Genomic DNA, 21,543 nt, shown 5'->3' on the forward strand with positions numbered 1-21,543 from the left:
ATATATATACATACACACCTCACAACAATTCAAAGTAAGCTATTTCCACTTATATGCCTCCTTATCAATTGTATTTAAATGGTTCTGAGCAGTATTCTAAAGGTCCAGTCTTTGAGATGAGCTGATTTTTCTTCTAGACTGTGTTCTCACTTCTGTTGAATTTGTTCGTGGAGTTCCCTGTGGAGAAGCCTCAGTTTCTGATAAGAGTACCTGCCAGCCCCAGATCCTCAATTTGTAGTGTTGGGAAATATTGACAACGAGCCCAACTCCTCCAGAGAAGGCCTTTAGGAATTGCCATTAAGTAGGATCTGAGAATTGTGTGTCAAATGTCTGGTGCTTCTGAGCCAAACTTGGCTCACGGGGTCTAAGTTCAGATAGTGCTTACCTCTGAAGTTTGGGTCCCGCCACATTTTTATTTCAGCATTGTGTTTTCAAAATTCCTTCAGGTCTGGCCACTTAGGTTGTAGCTGCATCATTTCCACAAGTTATTTTGGATGCACAAAGACTGGATTGATGCAGGATTCACTAGGTGGCTTCACCCAACTCAATTCCTAACATCCGCCCACCTCAGGCATTTCTCACCCCTGCACTAAACTGCCTAGCTGTCATTTTAGTGCTTCAACCCTCAGTCCAACAACCCAACTGCCATGGAGCCCTCACCACCAGCATGCCATGTGGCAAGCACCATGGAAACTCTCAGCCCCAAGAACCGTCCACGTGGGAGTTCTCAATTGCCACCAAATGTAAGTGCCCCAACATCCAGCCCTGTGGCTTAAACCCTCTGGTACTGATTCTCCAGCTGTGAGAGCAAGCTGTTACTACTCACTCTGTCCTCCCTTAGCTTCTTCCCTGTACATTCAGCTTTATCTTTCTCACATTGGCAGAGGGGGCAGAGAATTCATGTAGCTTCACAGAGATTTCTTCACATTGGACTATGTGATTACAAGAGCTGGGATAAATTTCAGATAACAAATCTGACTGAGATATGGCAATTTCACATAAGCATCTGCAACTATGAAAATAGACGCCCTGGCTGAATCAAATCCTGGCCCACATCCTGCAATCACTTGCACACATAAGTAAATTCATGCATAAAGTATTCTCATTACACACATGATGTGCAAGTCGTCTCATTGGGTGTAAAGTTACTCATGTGCATAAAAGTTTGCAGGATGAGGGCCAAGATTTGGTATTGTATTAGTATAGTCATTAAGGACAGCTTGGACATACGAGCCCTATCTGAAATCCAGGCGCAAGAAAAGTCAGATGTAATGAAAAAAAAAATAAAAATCCATGGAATTTTACCCACCACTAACTTCTAAGTGACATGGACTACATTTATAATTATGAGTCAGGGCCTTCTCAATGGGCAAAAGTCTTCTGCTGTCATATAACTCTCAAGCAGTTATGCAAATAACTGATCTTTCATTCAGTGGCCATACCAAAAAAACTGAAGAAAAAAGTAATTTCTGCTCAGCCTGAGAAGTTTTTCACTTTTTTCGTGAACCAAAATTGTTGAATGTTTTCTTATTTGGGTTCAAGGTTTTGTTTGAGGGTTTTTAAAAAACTTTTTAAAAAATAAAATGGAAGTCAATTTCTCAACAAAAAGTTATTTTGAACTGAAAAATCAAAGCATTTTGTCTCAAGAATATCAAAATGGAATGTTTCTATTTTTTGGAATTTTGGATGGGACAAAACAGTTTGATGAATTCAACATGCATTTGTGAAATGTTTTGATTAGCCCAAAACTGTATTTTTCAACCTTTCAGCCAAAAATGTTCACTTGGCCGTACTTTCAAGGCAAAGCAGGAAACACTTATCCAGCAGTCTGTGCTGTTTCACTGACTTTGTTTTCACTGGAATAAATGCTTGCTGTAGATTCGATCCTCTTCTCTGGCAGATGTAAACCCAGAAAGAGAAGTTTGGGAAGCATTGAGTTCCACCAGTGACCACAGGAAGTTGATTGTGTCAGAAAACCTAGATGATGACCGCACAGTGCTCTGCAGGAAAGGTTAACTCATCGAAGGTCCTTGCCAAAAATTGACCTAGAGCATGGTTTTCAAAAAGACATCCATTCTGTCTTTAAAGACTCCAAAGTTAGGAAGAATGATGTCCCTTGTTAAGTGATTTTGAGGCCCAAAAGTGACCTGCATTTTAAAGTCACGGGAAAACAAAAGGACATAACTATCTCAAAAATTGGATGTCACATAATCTTGGAATCATGAATTGGGGGGCAAACCAGGGCTGTGAGGAAACAATCAGCATTTGTGCTAAAATTCATGACAATACTGGGATTCACAAAGAGTTTCCTGAATACCCATGTCAGAGACTAAGAAGACCCCAGGAATCAGAATGAACCACGCTCAGTTCTCTTATTTGAACAAATATTCCAGAACCAGTTTTTCCACTCGTGGCCAGCTCTGTTCCCCAGGACACCAAAGCAGTATAGCTGTCATCAGAAAGCCAAACATAACTCCAAGTATCTGGGCAGAAGATTTTCCCCCCAGCCGTGAGTAGGTCATGTGTGGAGAGTCATAGCATTGCTGGTTGTGTGGGGCCGTAGCGGAATCCATAGGGCATGCATTGAAAACAGAGCAAATAGTGAAAATACTGTAGGGACCTGGACAGGTGAAAATCTTCTGGCTAGATAAGGAGGCAAGAGCTCTGGTACTGCACTGTTGGGCCTTCCAACAATTCTGCCAATGCATCTCACTCCTAACCTCCAGCATTTGTGCAATGCACCAGACAACTTTGCCAAAGCAGCCCAATTCACTCATGCTGATCTTCAACTATTCCACTACTGGGCCTCTGCTGAAGAGTGGCTGCAACTCCTGCTGGACTGACTGTGGGGCAGTTCCGAGATGTGGACAAGTTCCCAACAGAGACAAGGCTGGTGCCTACTGAAGTTCATTTCAAAGCAGGCACGTCTCTGGAGTTCAAAGCATGGCGCACTCACTTTACTGTGCCATCAAAAGGAACTTTTCAATGAAAAATGTGTAGATTTGTGGTGACAAAATAATTTCCTGAAGAGCTAAAAAAAATTCAGGTTTCTGAACTCCAAGCCCTGGAGGCTCCATAGAGATCATTCATTAACTAAGGCGAGATGGTGTAATCTGGACACCAGGACTCCTGGGTTCAGTTCTGAGCTTGGTCACTGACTAGCTGCGTGATCTTGGGAGAATCATTTAACCCCTCTGTGCCACAGATTAGCCACCTGCAAAATGGAGAGATTACTCACCAAGGTGCAGTTTAACTAATGAATGTCTGTTACATTCTTTTTGATCCTCTGATAAAAGGCACAACATCTTGTTCTAGCTTAACATAAATATTCCATGCCACTTACAGACAGCTTCCCAATTTTGTTTATTCTCCCTCAGCTGCACAGAACTCCTCTGCAGAATGAAATGCATCCAAATCGCTGAGGCTGTAATTTTCATGACACCACCGCCCGCCTCATTTCTCTCCTGTCCTTTCAGTTTCATGAAGGTTAGAGGCATTCTTCCTCAGCTATTGTCAAATTGTTATCTGGTGTGGAACCAGCTACCCGAGCTCCACTCAGAATATTTTATGCAGATTCTTCCTTTGTGTTGTAAGGCTCATCAGTAACCAACCTGCTACAGACACAGAGACATCTCGCATGTTTGTTTCATTTGAGTTTACCTTATTCATTCTCTCCACTTTCCTCCGCCTCCAGCCTGTAGCTTGGAATATTTGCTGTGTTAACATGCTCCGGCATTTCCTGCTTGGACATGAGGCTGCTGTATTTTTCTGCTCTCTCTCCCCCCTTCCTGTCTCACTCCAGTTCAACAGAGGGAGAATCTGATGTTGCGCTCCATCAATATTCAAGCCTGTTGTTTGGTATAGGAAACACAGGCACATAAAGTATCATTGAGCTGGTCTGCCATAACAGGGTTCTCAGTCCTGTTCTCTGGCCTTGGGCTAATTCACAGAAGAAAGAGAAGGGGATTTCATGCTGAGAGACAAGTCTATAAGAGGGCGGCTTTTTTTATGCCCACTTCACAATTCCTTACTGTAGCAGGCCCAAGTCAAGAATCTCTTGGCCCTTTTTGGGCCCACTCCATTGAGGTCTCCCAATGCACTTGTCGGGCCCTTTCCTCCCCATTCCTGCTCAGGGAGGGGCTGGGGCAGATTGGCTGGGGCAGAAAGGCATGGGGACAGGCGAGCTAGTGGGGAAGGGCTGCAGGGACAGGGAAAAGCAGCAGCAGTGGCTGGGAGCCCAGTCCCAGTCAGATGCAACAAAAAGCGGCTGGGAGAAGGGGAAGCCTGTAGAAATGAGCAGAAGCCAGAAAGGGAGGGAGAGCCCTGGAAGGAAGGCCCCAACTGGAGTAGCAGGTCAGACAGCTGGCAGCCAAGAGGGACACTGAATCCCTTCCCCAAACCAGCACCTCATCTTGTGCCAGCTGCATATCTCACTCGGTGGATGGCATGGCAGTGCCAGGTAGGTTCCTTGGCACTGAGCACAAAGTCCTGGCAGGGCCTGGACTCTGGGGAGCAAGCAGGTGTGGGTTGAGGAGGAACAATCCAGGCTCAGGTCGGATTTCTCACCCATATTGCCGGTGTGAGGCATGGGGAGGAGTAAAAAGTGAGCATGGGCAGGCTGTACCTTTCCACCTCCCTGCCGGTCCCCTTCCACCCCGAATGCAGGGCCAGTCCTGATCATAGTTCTTTATCTTCCTTTATAAAAGGCTTCATGCATTTGTTTCTTGCGATAGCTAGGGGCCAATAGCACTGGCTAACACCACGCTCAGTGCTGGCCAGGACTCAGAGCCAATCTACACCACAAAATTAAGTTGACCTAAATTATGTCATCATACAGCCACTACAGTAATTGAATCAGCTTTACATGTTCACACTATGCTCCTTGTGTTTGGCGGTGTGCTTGCACCGATTTAATTGTCAGTGTGGGGCATTGTGGAACGGCTTCCGAAAGGCAGCAACAGTCAATGTAAGCAACACAGTGTCTACACTGACACTGAGTCGACCTAACTACATCAACCTAAGTGCTATGCCTCTCCTGGAGGTGTAGCAGGCGAGTTACCTCAGTGGGAGCGACATTGTAGTGTGGAGGCGTCCAGAGTTGGGTCGATGTAGGCTGCCTTGCGTCAACATACTTCCATAGTGTAGACGAGGCCACAGAAAGCTTCATCACACATTGCTGCCAATGCCCCACAATCCTGCGCTACAGCAACCCACTATTCCAGGGTCAGCCCTCAAAAACCACTGCCAGGCACATTACTGAGCTGCAGGACCTCAGCTCTGTCCCACAAGACCCCCCACTGCGCCAGTCCTTTCTCTCTCTGTGGCCCTCATTGCTGCAGCCTTGGAGCACTATTTACCTTCACAACACCCCCGGGAGGCATGGAAACAGCATCCCCATTTTAAAGTTAGGGAACTAAGACACAGAGAGGTTTGCCAGCAGCATACAGCAAAGCCTGTGGTGGAGCAGCGACTTAACTATGGGTCTCTCAAGTTGCAGGGAAGCACCCTAGCCACTGGTCCAGCCAGCTTCTTGCCCTACAGCTTTGAAAAATGCACCTCAATCCTAACCCACATGACCCTCCACTATTCCAAGGCTGTCCCCTCCAGCTCTTCAAGGCACATCAGCTGTAATCTGTGTGGGGTAGAACAATACTATATTTTACATTTGCATAGTGCTTTTCATGCAAGGGGTCTTTAAGTGAATGGTAAACAATATGCCACAATCCTGAATACTGGATAGATTATCTGTATGGAATAAGGATCATAGGGTTCAGATAGAATGGGAGTTTTTCAGGGAAGTGATGTACACCAGGGGACATCACCTACATTTGGATAAAGTTTTACTGTATGTTCTACCGTGCAGAAACCACCACTAAAATGCAGCCTCCTCTAGTGGGGAGAGAGGCAGGAAAACAGCAGAGAGAGCACATTTTGGACAAAACAGCAAACAGACAGTGGCTTCACTGTCTTCTATTTCTGACGTAAAGCAAGCCCCACCTAAGCTCTCCCTCCTCTTGTCTTTGTGGGTTGATAGACATTCTGAATACAAACTGGAACCATGATGTACAATATACATGCCACTGGCATTGTACAATGTTTTTGTTTGGCTCTTTCTTTGCCTAGATCCTATATAGCTACAATAAAGTGCAGGGAGCCCCTTCCCTCAACTCTGGGGATAGGGGACAGAGATCCTGGCTGGGCTTCCCCTCATCCACTCGTCTGATCCAGCAATTGAATCCAGCAACCCATCCTCTCCCCACCTGGAGAAACAATGCCCTCCTGCTCCTAACAAGTGTTCTACATCTTGGAGCTCCAGGGGTAGCAGCCTGGGCTAAAGGTTCAAGGCTCAAACCCTTTTGATTACTGATGAGGTGGCAGGAGGAAGTGGTGCAGTTGCACATGAAAGAAAGGTGAAAACAAATAGAAAAAATATGAAATTTTGCCCCAAAAAAACTATGTTAAAAATATTATTCATGTTGCAAGGTCAAGCACTTAAAAGTTGTCCATGTGCATTATCATTTTTTTAATGACATGATCGTATACTATTTTTTCCACAGGAGCCCCACCTCATTCTGTGCACAGGATGGATGGATGCTCATGGGAGCAGAATAAAGGTTGTGCAGGAAAACATTAATACTGAAACTTCCTAACTTTTGAGGGCTTGACTTTTCAGCCTCAAAAATGGTCCTTTCACATAATAATTATTAATATGATGGCACAGCCTAGAGGCCTTAACTGATATCAGTTAACCCCAAGGTGCTAGGTACTGTACATGCACATAGTAAGAGACTACCATGAAGAGCTGGCAACCTAAAACGACAAAAGTTGGAAGTGGAATCAGAGATGTGATGATCACTCAGCACCTCAGCAGGAAAGCCACAGTAGAACCCAGACACTATGGGACGCTATCAACAAGGAGTCCGGTGGCACCTTAAAGACTAACAGATTTATTTGGAAAAAGAAAAGGAGTACTTGTGGCACCTTAGAGACTAACAAATTTATTTGGGCGTAAACTTTCGTGGGTAAAAAACCCATTTCTTCAGATGCATGGAGTGAAAATTACAGATGCAGGCACAAATATACTGACACATGAAGAGAGGGGAGTTACCTCACAAGTGAAGAACCAGTGTTGACAGGGCCAATTCAATCTGGGTGGATGTAGTCCACTCCCAATAATTGATGAGGAGGTGTCAATTCCAGAAGAGGCAAAGCTGCTTGTTGTAGTGAGCCAGCCACTCCCAGTCCCTATTCAAGCCCAAATTAATGGTGTTAAATTTGCAAATGAATTTTAGTTCTACAGTTTCTCTTTGAAGTCTGTTTCTGAAGTATTTTTGTTCAAGTATGGCTATTTTAAAATCTGTTATTGAATGTCCAGGAAGATTGAAATGTTCTCCTACTGGCTTTTGTATGTTACCATTCCTGATGTCCGATTTGTGTCCATTTATTCTTTTACATAGAGACTGTCCAGTTTGGCCAATGTACATGGCAGAGGGGCATTGCTGGCACATGATGGCATATCACATTAGTAGATGTGCAGGTGAATGAGTCCCTGATGGTGTGGCTGATGTGGTTGGGTCCTCTGATGGTGTTGCTAGAGTAGATATGGGGTCAGAGTAGGCAACGAGGTTTGCTACAGGGTTGGTTCCTGGGTTAGTGTTTCTGTGGTGTGATGTGTAGTTGCTGGTGAGTATTTGCTTCAGGTTGGGGGGCTGGCTGTGAGCGAGGACTGGCCTGTCTCCCAAGGTCTGGGAGAGTGAGGGATCGTTTTTCAATATAGGTTGTATATCGTTGATAATGTGCTGGGACTCTATGCTGCCTTATACATTGGCAGCAAATTTTTCCACTAAGTGCTGATTATAATGTCAGGATTTCAGAGGGGGAAAGAAAACAGCTGGATTCTTCAGAGTGCAGCACTGGCAGATAGAAAAAAAGTATCTTTTAAGTTTTGAGAGGGGTATGGAGAGAATAAAGAGGAAACCCTGTGGTAACATTTTCTCAAGTCCCTTCACTGACTATTAGAGCTCGTTAAATAGAACACAACTGAGAGCCTCCATTTACATGGCTAAGAGATTAAAAGCAGCGTGCCCAAAGGCCTGCGATTTCCCCAGGGACCTCTGATTTTTAACTAGAGATGGGTCCAGGCAGCAAAGTTCAGATCTGGATCCTAAGTGGGGCAGGGGAGGGCTTTGTTTTTTGGCTCTTGCCCATGTCTAGTGTTAGCACAGATTTAGCCTCTTGATGGGTGCTCCTGGGGAGTGGAATTTTCAAAAGCACCCAGCCCTGGCCATAGGTAGCAAGTTATATGGGCCCATGGTGCCCGTGCTCCACCAATATTCAGGAACGTGGGCCTGGCTCACCAATGTCTGGGCTTATATTTTCAGAGCCATCCCATCATAGGACATTCCGGGGCAACCACCCCAGGCCCCGTGCTTTGGGGGGCCCTGCACTTCAGGGGGATGCGGGGTCCAGGGGGGTCTAGGGGGCATGGCATCGGCAGCAGTGAGCGACCCAGCCCCAACCCATCCTGCTCCACCTGTTCCCGCCCCCGCTCCACCCCTGCCCCCACTCCACCACTTCCCCCAAGCCCTGCCCCCACTCCGTCTCTTCCCACCCCTGCTCCGCCCCTGCCCTGCCTCTTCCTGCCCCTGCTCCACCCCCTCCCTGCTTCTTCCCACCCCTGCTCTGCCTCCTCCTCACTCCCATTCCATCCCTTCCCCCAATCCCCTGCTTCAGCCCCACCTCTTTCTGGCTTCTTCCCCCTCCCACAAGTGATGCCATGAGCTGGCAGGGCAGGGCGGGGCGGGGCAGAGCGGGGCAGGCTGGGCCGAGTTGCTTGCTGCTGCCGGCCCCAGGCCCCCTGCTAATCTCCCAGGCTACCCTGGACCCTGCGTCCCACTGAAGTGCGGGGCCCCCCAAAGCACCAGGCCTGGGGCAGTTGCCCAGTCCATCCTATGGCGCACCACCAAAAATTATACAAACCTGGTGCCCATGGCCTTGGCCTCACTTTGCTCCCTCTGAAGTCAATGGCAGACTCCCACTAATGTGAGGAGCAGAGTTAGGCCAACGCTGAGCACTTCTGAAAATACCTAGATTCCCCAGCAGAAAACTTTAATGAAATGTTGTTCGTATGCATGTCAGCAGGACATAAGTACATAAGAACAAGATAACAGCCATACCAAATCATACCGACAATGGCCAATGCCAAGTGTTTCAGAGGGAATGAACAGAACAGGGTTGTTATCGAGTGATCCTCCCCTGTTGTCCAGTACCAGCACCTGGCAGTCAGAGACTTAGGAACACACAGAGCATGGGTTTGCATCCCTGATCATCTTGGCTTATAGCCATTGATGGACCTATCCGCCATAAACTTATCTAGTTTTTTTTTTAACCCAGTTATAGTTTTGGCCTTCACAACATCCCCTAGCAAAGAGTTCCTCAGGCAGACTGTGGCACGTATGAAGAAATACTTCCTTATGTTTCTTTTAAACCTGCTGCCCATTAATTTCAGCAGGTGACCCCTGGTTCTTATGTTATATGAAGGGGTAAATAACACTTCCCTATTCACTTTCTCCACACCAGTCATGATTTTATAGACTGCTATCCTATCTCCCCTTAGTCATCTCTTTTCCAAGCTGAACAGTCCCAGTGTTTTTAATTTTTCCTCATGTGGAAGCTGTTCCATACTCTTAATCATTTTTGTTGCCTTCTCTGTATCTTTTCCTTATTTCTTTTTTTTTGAGATGAGGCGAACAAAACTGAACCCAGCATTCAAGATGTGGGTGTACCATGAATTAATATAGTGGCATTATGATATTTACCGTCTTGTTATATATCCCTTTCCTAATGATTCCTAAAATTCTGTTAGCTTATTTGACTGCCACTGCATACTGAGCTGATGTTTTCAGTGAACTATCCACAATGATTCCAAGATCTCTTTCCTGAATGGTAACAATTAATTTAGACCCCATCATTTTGTATGTATAGTTGGGATTTATGTTTTCCAATGTGCATTACTTTGCATTCATCAGTATTGAATTTCATCTGCCGTTTTGTTGCCCAGTCACCCAGTTCTGTGAGTTCTCTTTGTAACTCTTCACAGTCTGCTTTGAACTTCACTATCTTGCATAATTTTGTATCATCTGTAAACTTTGCCACCTCACTATTCACCTCCTTTTTCCAGGTCATGTGTGAATATGTTGAACATCACTGGTCCCAGTACATATAGGTCTGCAACACCACTATTTACCTCTCCCTATTCTGAAAACTAACAGTGTATTGCTTCCTAGCTTTTAACCAGTTACTGATCTATGAGAGGACCTCCCCTCTCATCCCTTGACTGCTTTAGACTGACAGTAAAGGAATTTTACTGAGCCACTTGTCTTTTCCCAGTGATAATCCCAATGTGTTCTACAATATCTCCATGTTTGCTGACATTTTACAAGCTCTGGGCCTCCAGCCTTCCAACCCTCTAGACTCATCTGTCCATAAACCAGGGTGCCCAAGGTGACCAAAGCCATGTAAGAAGACACTTAAACACATCCTATTGAAAATTAAATATATTTTAGTGTAAATGATTATTAATTCAAGCATTTGTCCTATAATTGCTATTCATGATCCATTATCCTCCTGTTAGTGAAGCATGAGACACAATAGGCAGAAACAATATGACAATAACACACCTCAAAGAGCTAAAGAGAGCAGTTAACCCCGCATTATTGGCTGGAAATTTGCTGGGGTTACTATTTGGTGGATACTAATATAGACATGTGTCAAACACAGAAATGATTTATGAACGGGGGAAAAAGGGCTAAATTCACAGCGCAATTATATGTAACAAACAATTTGACCTGTTCTAATGCACAAGGAAGAAATGATGATGTTTTCAATAGAAAGACCGGATTTAGGAGCAGGTAATCCAAGCAACCGCCTGGGGTACTGGGCTTGGGGTGTGTCACAGGGTGCACCACTCACCACCAGACTGGTACCTCTTCCTGGTACTCGGGGGATTAGTTTGAGGCCAGCTCCCCCCATCTCCACAGTTTGCAACCCGTCACTCTGTCTCTGCTGTCCACCTGCAGCCCCTCTCTTGCAGCCTCAGGAACCCCACTGTCCTCTTCATGGCTCGGCCCTCCGGCTGTGTCGCTGTCTATGTTCCCCCATTCCAGGGGAGGTTTAGCTCCTAAGTAGTCCTAGGCAGTCTTCCTGCTCACTGACTCTGTGCCACTCGCCCATGGGCTGGTAGGGAAACTCAGGCCTGCCCTCTTCTCCAGGTTCCAGCCCAGGGAGCCTCAGCTCAGCAGTCTGGGCCTTTTCTCTCTGGTCTCAGTGCTCTATCCCTGGGCTGCTTCCTACTACTGGTTCCCCTTTTCTTCCTAGGCCTACCAGTTCCCAAAAGCCTCCTCCCTCTTCCAAGGAGTGACTGCCATTTGCAGTCTCTACTCACTCCTCCCTTTCTCCTGGGAGTGTTTGCCTTTTCCCAGAGTCCTCTTCTGCTTTCAGCTCCTGGGCTTTATAGGCTCCACCTATTCCTGTCCAGCTGAGCCTACTTAATCAGCTGCCTAACGACCCATCTGGCCTGCATTACCTTGTGGGGTTTAGTCACCTCATCAGTGGGTGCTGTCTTTGTTGTTAGCGACAAAAGGGAAAATAGAATGTTTGAAGTAAAATGTTTCAGGTATTCTATATGTAGATTCATTTTTCACTAACCTCCTAGAATGTTCTGGACCCTTGTAGAATCTTGTGGAACCTTCCAGATTTTCTGAGAACTATATTTTCCTCAAACCTCCTAGAATGTTGTCAGCCATGCCCTCATGGGTATATAAGAAGCAGGGTGTCACCAGTCAGTCAGTGAGATATAAGAACGAAGTAAAGTGAAGTAGGAGCCCAGCTGCGATATTGTGAACCTTGTAAAGATGCCCCCGAAGAAGCCTTCAGGATCTCAGTGTAGGAAGCGAAAAACTCAACTGCAATGTAGGTTTGCAGCAAGGGGTAAATTTGAAGGGAAAATATCTGAAACAGGACAACATATCCTGGATTTTAGGCAATAGCAATCATCTGAGTGCAGAAAAAATTTAGGAGCGAGGCATAAATGATGGCAGTCCTATTACTAAGGAATTAGCACATTTGTTTGCAGATAAGGAAAGAAAATGTGAGAAAAGTGATGGAGAATTGTCCACTTTTCCTGATGGCATAAAGGAGAGTGATGATAAAGAAGAATGTGGCTCACACGAAAAGGAGAGTAAAGAAAAAGAAAAATCTGGTTTACACAGAAACAATAAAGAAGAATCAGCCTTGCATATTGACAGAAACAGCAGTGAGAAAAACTGCACACCACAAATCGATACATCAGATCCTGCTTTATGGCCGGCGATCCTAAACTCTGCTGATATTGTTTGTACAATTTTGAATGGGCCAGGCAAAATTGAGGGTATGATGTTTCCAGTAAATGAGCAGAAGTGGCACTTCTTAAAGTTGCACTGTGAAAGAATGCTCGAGAATGGTGAGAAACTGAATAGGCGTTGGCTACTTTACTCGACAACAACTGACAAAGTGTTCTGCTTTTGTTGCAAAATATTTGAGAAGAATGCCAAATCATTGCTTGTGCTTTTTGGGGGCAATTTCTGGCATAACTTAGCTGACGCTCTGAAGCAACATGAAAGGTCACCCAGCCATTTTACGGCCTACTCCAAATGGATGGAGGTTGAGTCCAGGCTCTAGCTGAATAAATGCATAGATGCAGAAAACCAGCACATTATTAATATAGAAACCCAACACTGGAGGAATGTGCTCCAGCATCTGATCTCAATTATCCTCTTCCTTGCAAAGAATAATTTGACTTTCCAGGGCTCGTCTGATAAGTTGCTCACTGAATATAATGGTAATTTCCTCATTTTGGTAGAGCTCCTTGGGAAATGCGACGATGTCATGTGTGAACACCTACGTCGAGTAGGTCGTAAAGAAGCTATGGACCATTACTGCAGGAAAAAAATTCAAAACAAATTGATTGACCTTATGGCAAGGAAGGTGCTTGATAACATATTGATGCATCTTGGCAAAGCAAAGTGCTGTGCCATAATAATGGACTGCACTCCTAACATTAGAAAAATAAAAGATGTCATTTACAGTAAGATTTGTTGACAACGAGCATGGCTGAATCCAAGTAAAGGAACACTTTATCGGCTTCCGGTCTATGGACAATTCTACTGGAAAAGACCTAACAGAAATATTTCTGAACATTTTGAATGAGAATAAAATAAAAAGCTTCAGGACTGCTGTGGCCAAGGCTATAACAACAGCATGAACATGAAGGGAAAAAACAGTGACATCCAGGCAAGGATCTTTGTGCTGAATCCAAGATCTTTCTTTGTGCCTTTTGGCTGCCATTCCCTCCACCTGGTTGTGTCAAATGCAGTGTCATGTTCTTTAGATTCAGTATCTCTCTTTGGAGTACATACATCCTGTTTTCAGTATCAACTATCAGGTATCAGAGTAACAGCCGTGTTAGTCTGTATTCACAAAAAGAAAAGGAGGACTTGTGGCACCTTAGAGACTAACCAATTTATTTGAGCATAAGTTTTCATGAGCTGCAGCTCACGAAAGCTTATGCTCAGATAAATTGGTTAGTCTCTAAGGTGCCACAAGTACTCCTTTTCTTTTTGCGAACTATCAGGTAGAAGATCCTCACAGAAAATGTTACAAATCTGACTCTGAAGCCACTAAGTGACACTTGCTGGGAGAGCCACACTGACAGCATAAGGCCAGTGAAGTACCAAGTGACTGAGGTTTACAACGCCCTGATGGAACTGGTGCAGTCAAGTAAACCCAAGGCTGGAATCTGACATAAGGCACAAAGCCTGACAAACCAGATCATTGACTTCAAATTTCTGGCCTCAGCTGCGGTTTGGCACAATATCCTTTCCAATTAAATGTTGTGATCAAAGCATTACTAACTCAGTCAATGAATGTCACAGTTGCTACTACTTTGATGAGAAGCTATATTGATTTCATTGTGGCCTACAGAGACGATGGATTTGAAGATGCCATGTCTGCTCCCAAAGAAATGGTGGACAATGTAGGAGTTGAGCCCGTCCTCAAGGAAACTCATATTCACTGGAAGAAGAGACAGCCTGGTTATGAGGGCAGAGATGAGGTGATGGGAAGCTCGGAAGAAAAATTCAAGTGAGAGGTTTTTTTCTTGCTCGTTGACACTGCTTGAGCATCCATTGAAGAAAGGTTCAGACAAATGAAGCACCATGAAAAGACTTGGGGGGGGTGTATGACCATAGTAAGCTGCTGGCCGACAGGAAAACACTCTTGAACAATTGTACAGACCTTCATCATATGGAAGGGAATGGAAAATGTTTGGACATCAGTGATAAAGACCTCTATGTTGAATTAGACAACATCATCACTTTTTGCAACACGGGAAGCACTCTCCACTCTGAGTTCTCCAATTCATTCATGGTGCAGAGCTGAAGGACACTTTTCCTAATGTGTGGATGTTTTGAGGATTCTGCTAATGCTGCTGGTCACAGTTGTGAGTGGTGAGCGCAACTTTTCAAATCTCAGGCTCATTAAAACATATCTTTGATCGACAACGGCTGACGAGAGACTGACATTGCTTGCTATTTTATTGCTTGAAAATGCCATTGGCCAGTCTTTGGATCTCTCTGACACTGTGCTTCAGTTCAGGAGGGCAGAGGCAAGAAAAGTGACCTTTTGAACGAAAGGTCTAGGGTTAACATTCTAAGGCTGTCACCTACTGTAACACTATTTAATACTGGTCCACCCGATGTTGGTGCCCCGTTCAATTTCTTGATGTCAGTACATTTCAGTTATTCTTAAAATTTAAAAGTTTCTATAAGCTTACAGGAAACATTTTTTTAATTTGCTTATATATGGCATGAATAAATACAGATTTACAGATCCTAGCGTGCAAATTCATCGTCTTATATGACAGGGATAAATCATGCATCCAAATTGTGTATCAAAGTCATGAAATGGGCTACAAATACAATAAAAAATAAGGTATTCAAAAGTTTAACAAATGGAGGGGGATGCCGAAGACACTCCTCTCCTGGGGCGCCATTTGGTCTAGGGCCGGTCCTGCTTAATAAAGATGACTGAACTTCAAAAGCTTTACAGTTCAAATAAGCAACCAATGCTTCTGAAGTGTATTTGAAATTCATCCAAACCGTCTAAGTCTCTTGGGTCTGCAAAACCAGCCTGCCCGGTTCACGAGGTGAGGTTCTCACAAGATTCTTGGTACTTCCTGCTTCCAATTGGACTGGAAATGTCACTAAACAGTCATTCAAAACCCTGTTGTACATCACAATAAAAAATAAACAAAACCAAGAAGTGAACCAAACATTTTCAAGGCTCAAAAATGACTCATTTAGGGTTTTGAGGAAAGAATGATGAGGGAGTTGTGAAGGTGAGATTGTTCAAATTAAAAACCAACTGAAGGCAATATATTTGTATACAATGAGCAATTGAACTGTGGAACTCATTGCCATGGGCAATTGTTGAAGCCAGGAACTCAGCAAGATTCATAGAGGGATTGGACATTGATGAGGATAACAAGAATATCCATAGTTGGAAGAGTATATACTAAAACACTTTTAGAAGGGACATAAACCTTAATGCTTCAGGGCTAGTGCCAGTCTCTCATCTTAGGGGTTAGGAGGAGATTTGGCAGAGGGACTGGTTATCCCAAATATGCCTACTCCTCTGAAGCATCTGGTGCCGGCACTGCTGTAGACAGGACACTGCACCAGATGGTACACAGGTCTGATCCAGTCTGGCAATTCCTATCTTATGTGTTCCTCTCTTATGTGCACACAGACTTTATGGACCCCCATCTGTCATAGAACCAGCACCCATCATTAAAGGATAGCTAGTTTGAATGCAGATCCAGATCTGAACTTCGGAGCTGAGACCTACTGCTGTGATGGCTCAAACCAAATACCTATGACTGCCCATAATCTCTAGTGTAAAATCAGCTTAGGAACCACATAGTATAGTGGAGCTTTGCCTTGTTTGTAACCCAAATCTTGATTGCCCAGTGCCAGAATCCTGCTTCTAAAATAAAAACGGAGGCTTTTTTCAGTGCGTGGGGACATGGCTAATTTAAAACAATTAAGCGACAGTTAATTAAAATCATCTCCATGTCCCAGAAAGGCGACGGGCCAGGTACTCAGCGTGAGAGTTTGGCTCCGTGGAACAGCATCTTGTTAAAGCCCATGATCCCGCAGTGGAGTTGGATGGGCCCATCCTGTGTGGGTATCTAGAGAGAGGCCGATCTGTTTCACAGCGTCAGCCTTTCCTGTCCCACTTCTCCTGCCCAGCTCGGCAGTGCAACATACCTGAGGAGCCGGCTGTGCTTTATGAAGTCTAAAATTTTCAACTGGTTGTGTCTTTCCATGCAAACTCATTAGCCACTATTTACACCCGCTGCAGCTGTGAAGAGAGAGGTTCTGAACTCTGGCATTCTACAGTAGGCTTTGTTTCTCATTTACATTTGCATATTAAAGTGTTTGCCTGAAATAGGCTATTGAAATTAATTCAGGATTAATTGGTGTCTTTATCTCATTAGGACAATCTAATTTAAGGATGATGAAATTGTTTAGCCTCCCGTTTGCATAATTAGATTGCTTTGAATTGCTGTCATTATTGGCTCTTTAGCATCATCTGTAGGCCTCAAACAGACAAGAGCTTCAACCTCATAAAGACCAATCATGTGTTACAGCAGAGCCTTGTTAACCCCTTCTAGCCCAAACCAACTTGAATAAGCAATCGCACAACAGAATGGACTTTCCCATGAGCAGAAAACCCCCCAGGTCTCCTCACCCCCTGTAATCATATTACTCTTCCCTCTATTTACGTGGTTGGGTCTGGGGTGCACCATAATTAAGAGCAGCCCCAGTGAAAGCTAAGTCAGCACCCCTAAAGGATCAGCTATTGGAACGAGGGGTTCCCAGACATTTTTCTTTCGTCTGACCTCCCAGCAGGAGAAGCACTGGGGTTCATACTAGTCTTTTTGTTTGTTTGTTTCCTTGTCATCTGACCTCAAACCAATAGAGGTACTAGAGGCTCTCTTGTGGTTCACCAAAACAGCCCCAGAGGGCCATTATTCCACTGCTACAGGGAAGCTGGGAAGCTGTGAACCTCTACATTACAGGAAATCATTTGTCACTGGAAAGGCTGAATGAAGAAGAAGGCTTGTTCAGTGGTTAGCGCACTAGCCAGGGACTCAGAAGACCCACGTTCAATTCCCTGCTCTGTCACAAACTTCCTGGGTGGCCTTGGGCAAGTCACTTAGGCCCAAGTCCTCAGAGGGATTTAGGTAACTGAAATCATGGGAGTTAGGAGCCTAACCACCTGAGAGGAGGTGGGCCTTAATCTCTCTGGCCCAGATTGTCTAAGGGAGTTAGGCACCTCAGTCATGGGAGTTAGGCACCTAACTACCTTTGAGGATCTGGGATCCCCATCTTCAAAGCGGGAATAGTCACATTTTCCTGCCCCAGATTGTGAGCTGCTGCAGTCTTGGGGCCTATATAAGTATCTAGAATAGCCAGAATGCCAAATGATGCTGTTCACTTTCACACCGTCTTCTGATTGGTTTTCAGACACAGAGATATGAATGTCAAAGCCAAAAAGGGATAATCCATCCTCCCTTTCCGGTTTCCTCGAGGGGAATGGGGCAGCTCAGACATGGAGTTATTGGACTGCAAAACTCCTATTCACAAATCCTGCTGTCTGAACAGGGAAGGAGGTGATGAGTTCTAACTCTAGGAGAGGAGGCCTTGGAGCAGGTAATAACGTTGTTAAAGAAAAAGAGCTCCAAGGAGGGAACATTAAAGCAATGCATTTAAAGGGAAAGTACAAAGCTAAAGGGGAAACTGAAGTAAGCCCAGGTTTCCATGCTGCACGGCCCACTAGTCAGGCTGGGGGTGGAGTCAGGCTTGTTTCTGTGCTATTTAAAAACATATTTCCCCTCCTCTTTGAAATCTACCCAGCCCTCTTGGCTCATTCCAGCCACCCTTAGAACACATTGTGACACCACAGAGCTACAGCTGATGTAAGTCAGCACAGCTCCGTTAACTGCTATGGAGCTATGCTGGTTTATCTCGGCTCACGATCTGGCCTCAGAAATCTTGTGGGTTGCAATGAAACTCCTGACATCTGTCAGTCACAGGATGATGCTTTCCGGGGCATCGCTAGCAAATCAGGTACTGCCGGTGGATTTCAGGCAGGTGAGGTTGGGAAACAACAGTGACAATGTACCTAGTAGCGGCTAGAGGTCCCAGACAGGATCTGGGCATCATTGTACTGGGTGCTGTACAGATGCGTAACAAAATGATACAAAAGTTTACAATATTATTGTCTGATGAAGCCAACAGCTAGATACAAACAGAACTGGGGAGTGGGATTTTAAAGAATTAGAGACTTATTGCTGTGCTGAATGCACTCACAGCCTGGTTAGTGGTGATGTTCAGCACATAGGTCCAGTTGACTAGATTTCCATTTTAGCTTCTCAGTTCACTTCCAGTACAGCAAAGCACTGGGTCCCAGATCCTCAAGGGACTTAGGAGCCTAACCCCAATCACAATCAATGCACATTATGTGCCTAAATACCTTTGAGGATCTGGGACTAGCTCTTCCGCTCTCTGCTAATGCCCATGATTAGTATTATTGAATTACACTACCACCCAGAGGCCCAGCGGAGACCAGAGACCCTCCTGCAGCAGGCATTATGCACACACAGTGTGTGCCCAAGAGAGCTTGCAATCGAAAGCAGCAAGACGGACAAAGTGGCGTTAGCCTCATTTCCCACATGGGGAACGGAAGCACAGGGTGACTTGGAAGCCTGTCATGGAGGTGAGGACTGAACCCAGCTCACTATGTCTGTACCATATCGCTATCTCCTAATGGAATAGGCTGGACGGTACTTACCTCCCCATCATTCTCCATTGAAAGGGAAAAGGAAAAAAGACTGTTCAGCCCCCTGAGCAGCCCATTGCCCAAGTACTTTATAATGACACCGGTGACGTGAATAGAAAAGGGGCCCTTGGTTTCACTATTACCGAACGGGACTCCAGCTATTGGTTCTACCCTCTGCACCCGGCTGTGCTGACTTTGCAGCTGGCAATGTTGAGCACAGACCCATAGAAGTGGCTAAATCAAGTTGGTCAAAGGAAACTGGAGAGTCTCTGTAGGCATCGTGAGCAGCAGGAAATGCTCAGGGGGATGGGACGGGAATTGTCTCTTCACCAGTCAACATCTGATTGTTTCTGGGATGTTGTCAACTTCTCTTGGCTCAGCTGGCTGCGGAAGCCCAGCCTCTCATTCATGGGCTACTGATTTCTCAGCTGGGGGCCGAGCGCGAGCAAGCCTGCTTGGCAGTCAGTTCACATTGTGTAACATCTGGTTGGGTCTCATCACATTGCAAATTTATGACCCTGGAAACAACATGTTGAGGCTGCTCTGTGAAAAGAAGTGGGATGGAGCTATAAACCTGTGACCAGAGTGAGGGTAAGGGAAATGGACTCTACTTCAGCTCAGAATTTGGCCAGCTGGGAGTGTTTGCTGTAGCTTTCCTGAGCTCTGGAATGAACAGAAAGAAAGGAGCACTTGGGAAATACGGAGACATGAAAAGAATACGCCATCTTCACAGGGCAAAAGGGATCTTAGACTCCATAGACTTTAAGGCCAGAAGGGACTATCATGATCATCTAGTCTGACCTCCTGCACACTGCAAGCTGCAGAACCTCACCCATCCACTCCTGTAATAGACCCATAACCTCTGGCTGAGTTACTGGTTAATGGGTATGCTCAAATAATGATGGAAAGACTTAAAGTTACAGAGAATCCACTATTTGCACTAGTTTAAACCTGCAAGTGACCCATGCGAAGAGGTCTCTGCCAATCTGGGCTGGGGGAAATTCCTTCCTGACCCCAAACATGGTGGTCAGTTGGACCTTGAGCATTTCGGCAAGACCCACCAGTCAGACAGCAGGAAAGAATTCTCTGTAGTAACTCTTTTCAGAGCAAGAGAATGGACTAACAGGGGAATGGATATGTATCTATAGTTTATCTAAGCCTCTTGTGTCTCCAAAACTGATTATTATTAGGATTGTGAAAGTGCCTAGAGGCCAGGGCTCCACTGTGCTAGGAGCTGTACAAGCATATAAGAAGAGGCCAGGCCCAGCTCTGAAATGCTTACAATCTACATATAAGACTATAGATAACAGGCGCACACCACAAACAGAGAGGGAACACAAGAGAACAATGAGATGATACTTCACACTAAGCAGTGGTATGAGCTCACCAGCTGCTGAACCACTGTCAAGAATGTAGTAAGCATCATGGCAGAGAAGAGTTCTAAGTACAGCTAATCAGAACATGGATTTCCCACTCTGTGAAAAAAATTTAGATCGATTTTTTAAATTATTTTATTAGTTATTTATTTTTGTCCGGAATTGGGACAGAAAGCCAAAGTTTTGAAGTTTTTTGTGAAACCAAATTTTAAAAAACCCACATCATTTATGGTCAGCTGAAAATTTCAGTTTGATTTCAACCCTTTTTATTTAGGGTTTTTTAAAATGATAAAATAAAGTTAATTTCCAAGCAAAAAGTCATTTTGAAACAAAAACAATCAAAAAGTTTTTGTTCTGAAACTGTCAAAACATTTTGCAAACATTTTTATCCAATTTTTCTTTTAAATTTCATTGAAATCAAAGATTTGTGAAAAAATTTGGTTTTATTAAAACAGCATTTCACTGAAAGTTTTCCAGCCAGCCCTAGTTTTAAGGAGGGATTATGAAATCTCCCACAAATTGATTTTCCACAGGTTTCTAGTATAGCCTATTCCTACTTGGGCTGGGGACCTCTAGAGAACGGACTTGCTTAGAGTATTTTGGCAGTTCTGCTTCTGATCACAGCAGTAACCAAGAAGTGCAGAAGTGAACAAATAGTGAAAACAAACAGAAATAGTTTGAAACTCGAGAAACATTTGTGTTGGTAAATAACAAGATATAAAAGCAGAAAGCCCGTGAGAGCACGAGTGGGCCCACTGGACTGCTGGAAAAGCTAAGGCCTCAAAGGTATTAGACACATTAACTCCCACTGAAATTAATGAGCGTTAGTTGCTTAAATACCTTTGAGGGTCTGGGTGTAAATCAGTGGTTTTCAACCTGTGCAGACTATGTCTAAAATTTCCAAAGAGGTCCACACCTCCATTCAACATTTTTTAGGGGTCTGCAAATGAAAAGAGGTTGAAAACCACTGGTCTAAATGGTGTAGTTGCACCAGAGAGGATGTTGGACTCCCCTGATTCTCCTCAGGTGGGCTCACCTTGTAATCAGGGCTGGCTTACTCCCAGGCTCTCCAGCCCCAGTGCAAGCCAACCTGTTATATGCACCCTCACCCAGAATACAGCATTCAGTTCCGATCACCCCACCTGAAAAAAGATATAGTAGAAAGAGAAGGGGTCAGGGGACAGGAAATATGAGATATAGGCTCTTCCACATGGAGAGATTGAAA

The sequence above is a fragment of the Caretta caretta genome, chromosome 8, assembly GCF_965140235.1.
Source record: "Caretta caretta isolate rCarCar2 chromosome 8, rCarCar1.hap1, whole genome shotgun sequence".
NCBI classification, from domain to species: domain Eukaryota; kingdom Metazoa; phylum Chordata; order Testudines; family Cheloniidae; genus Caretta; species Caretta caretta.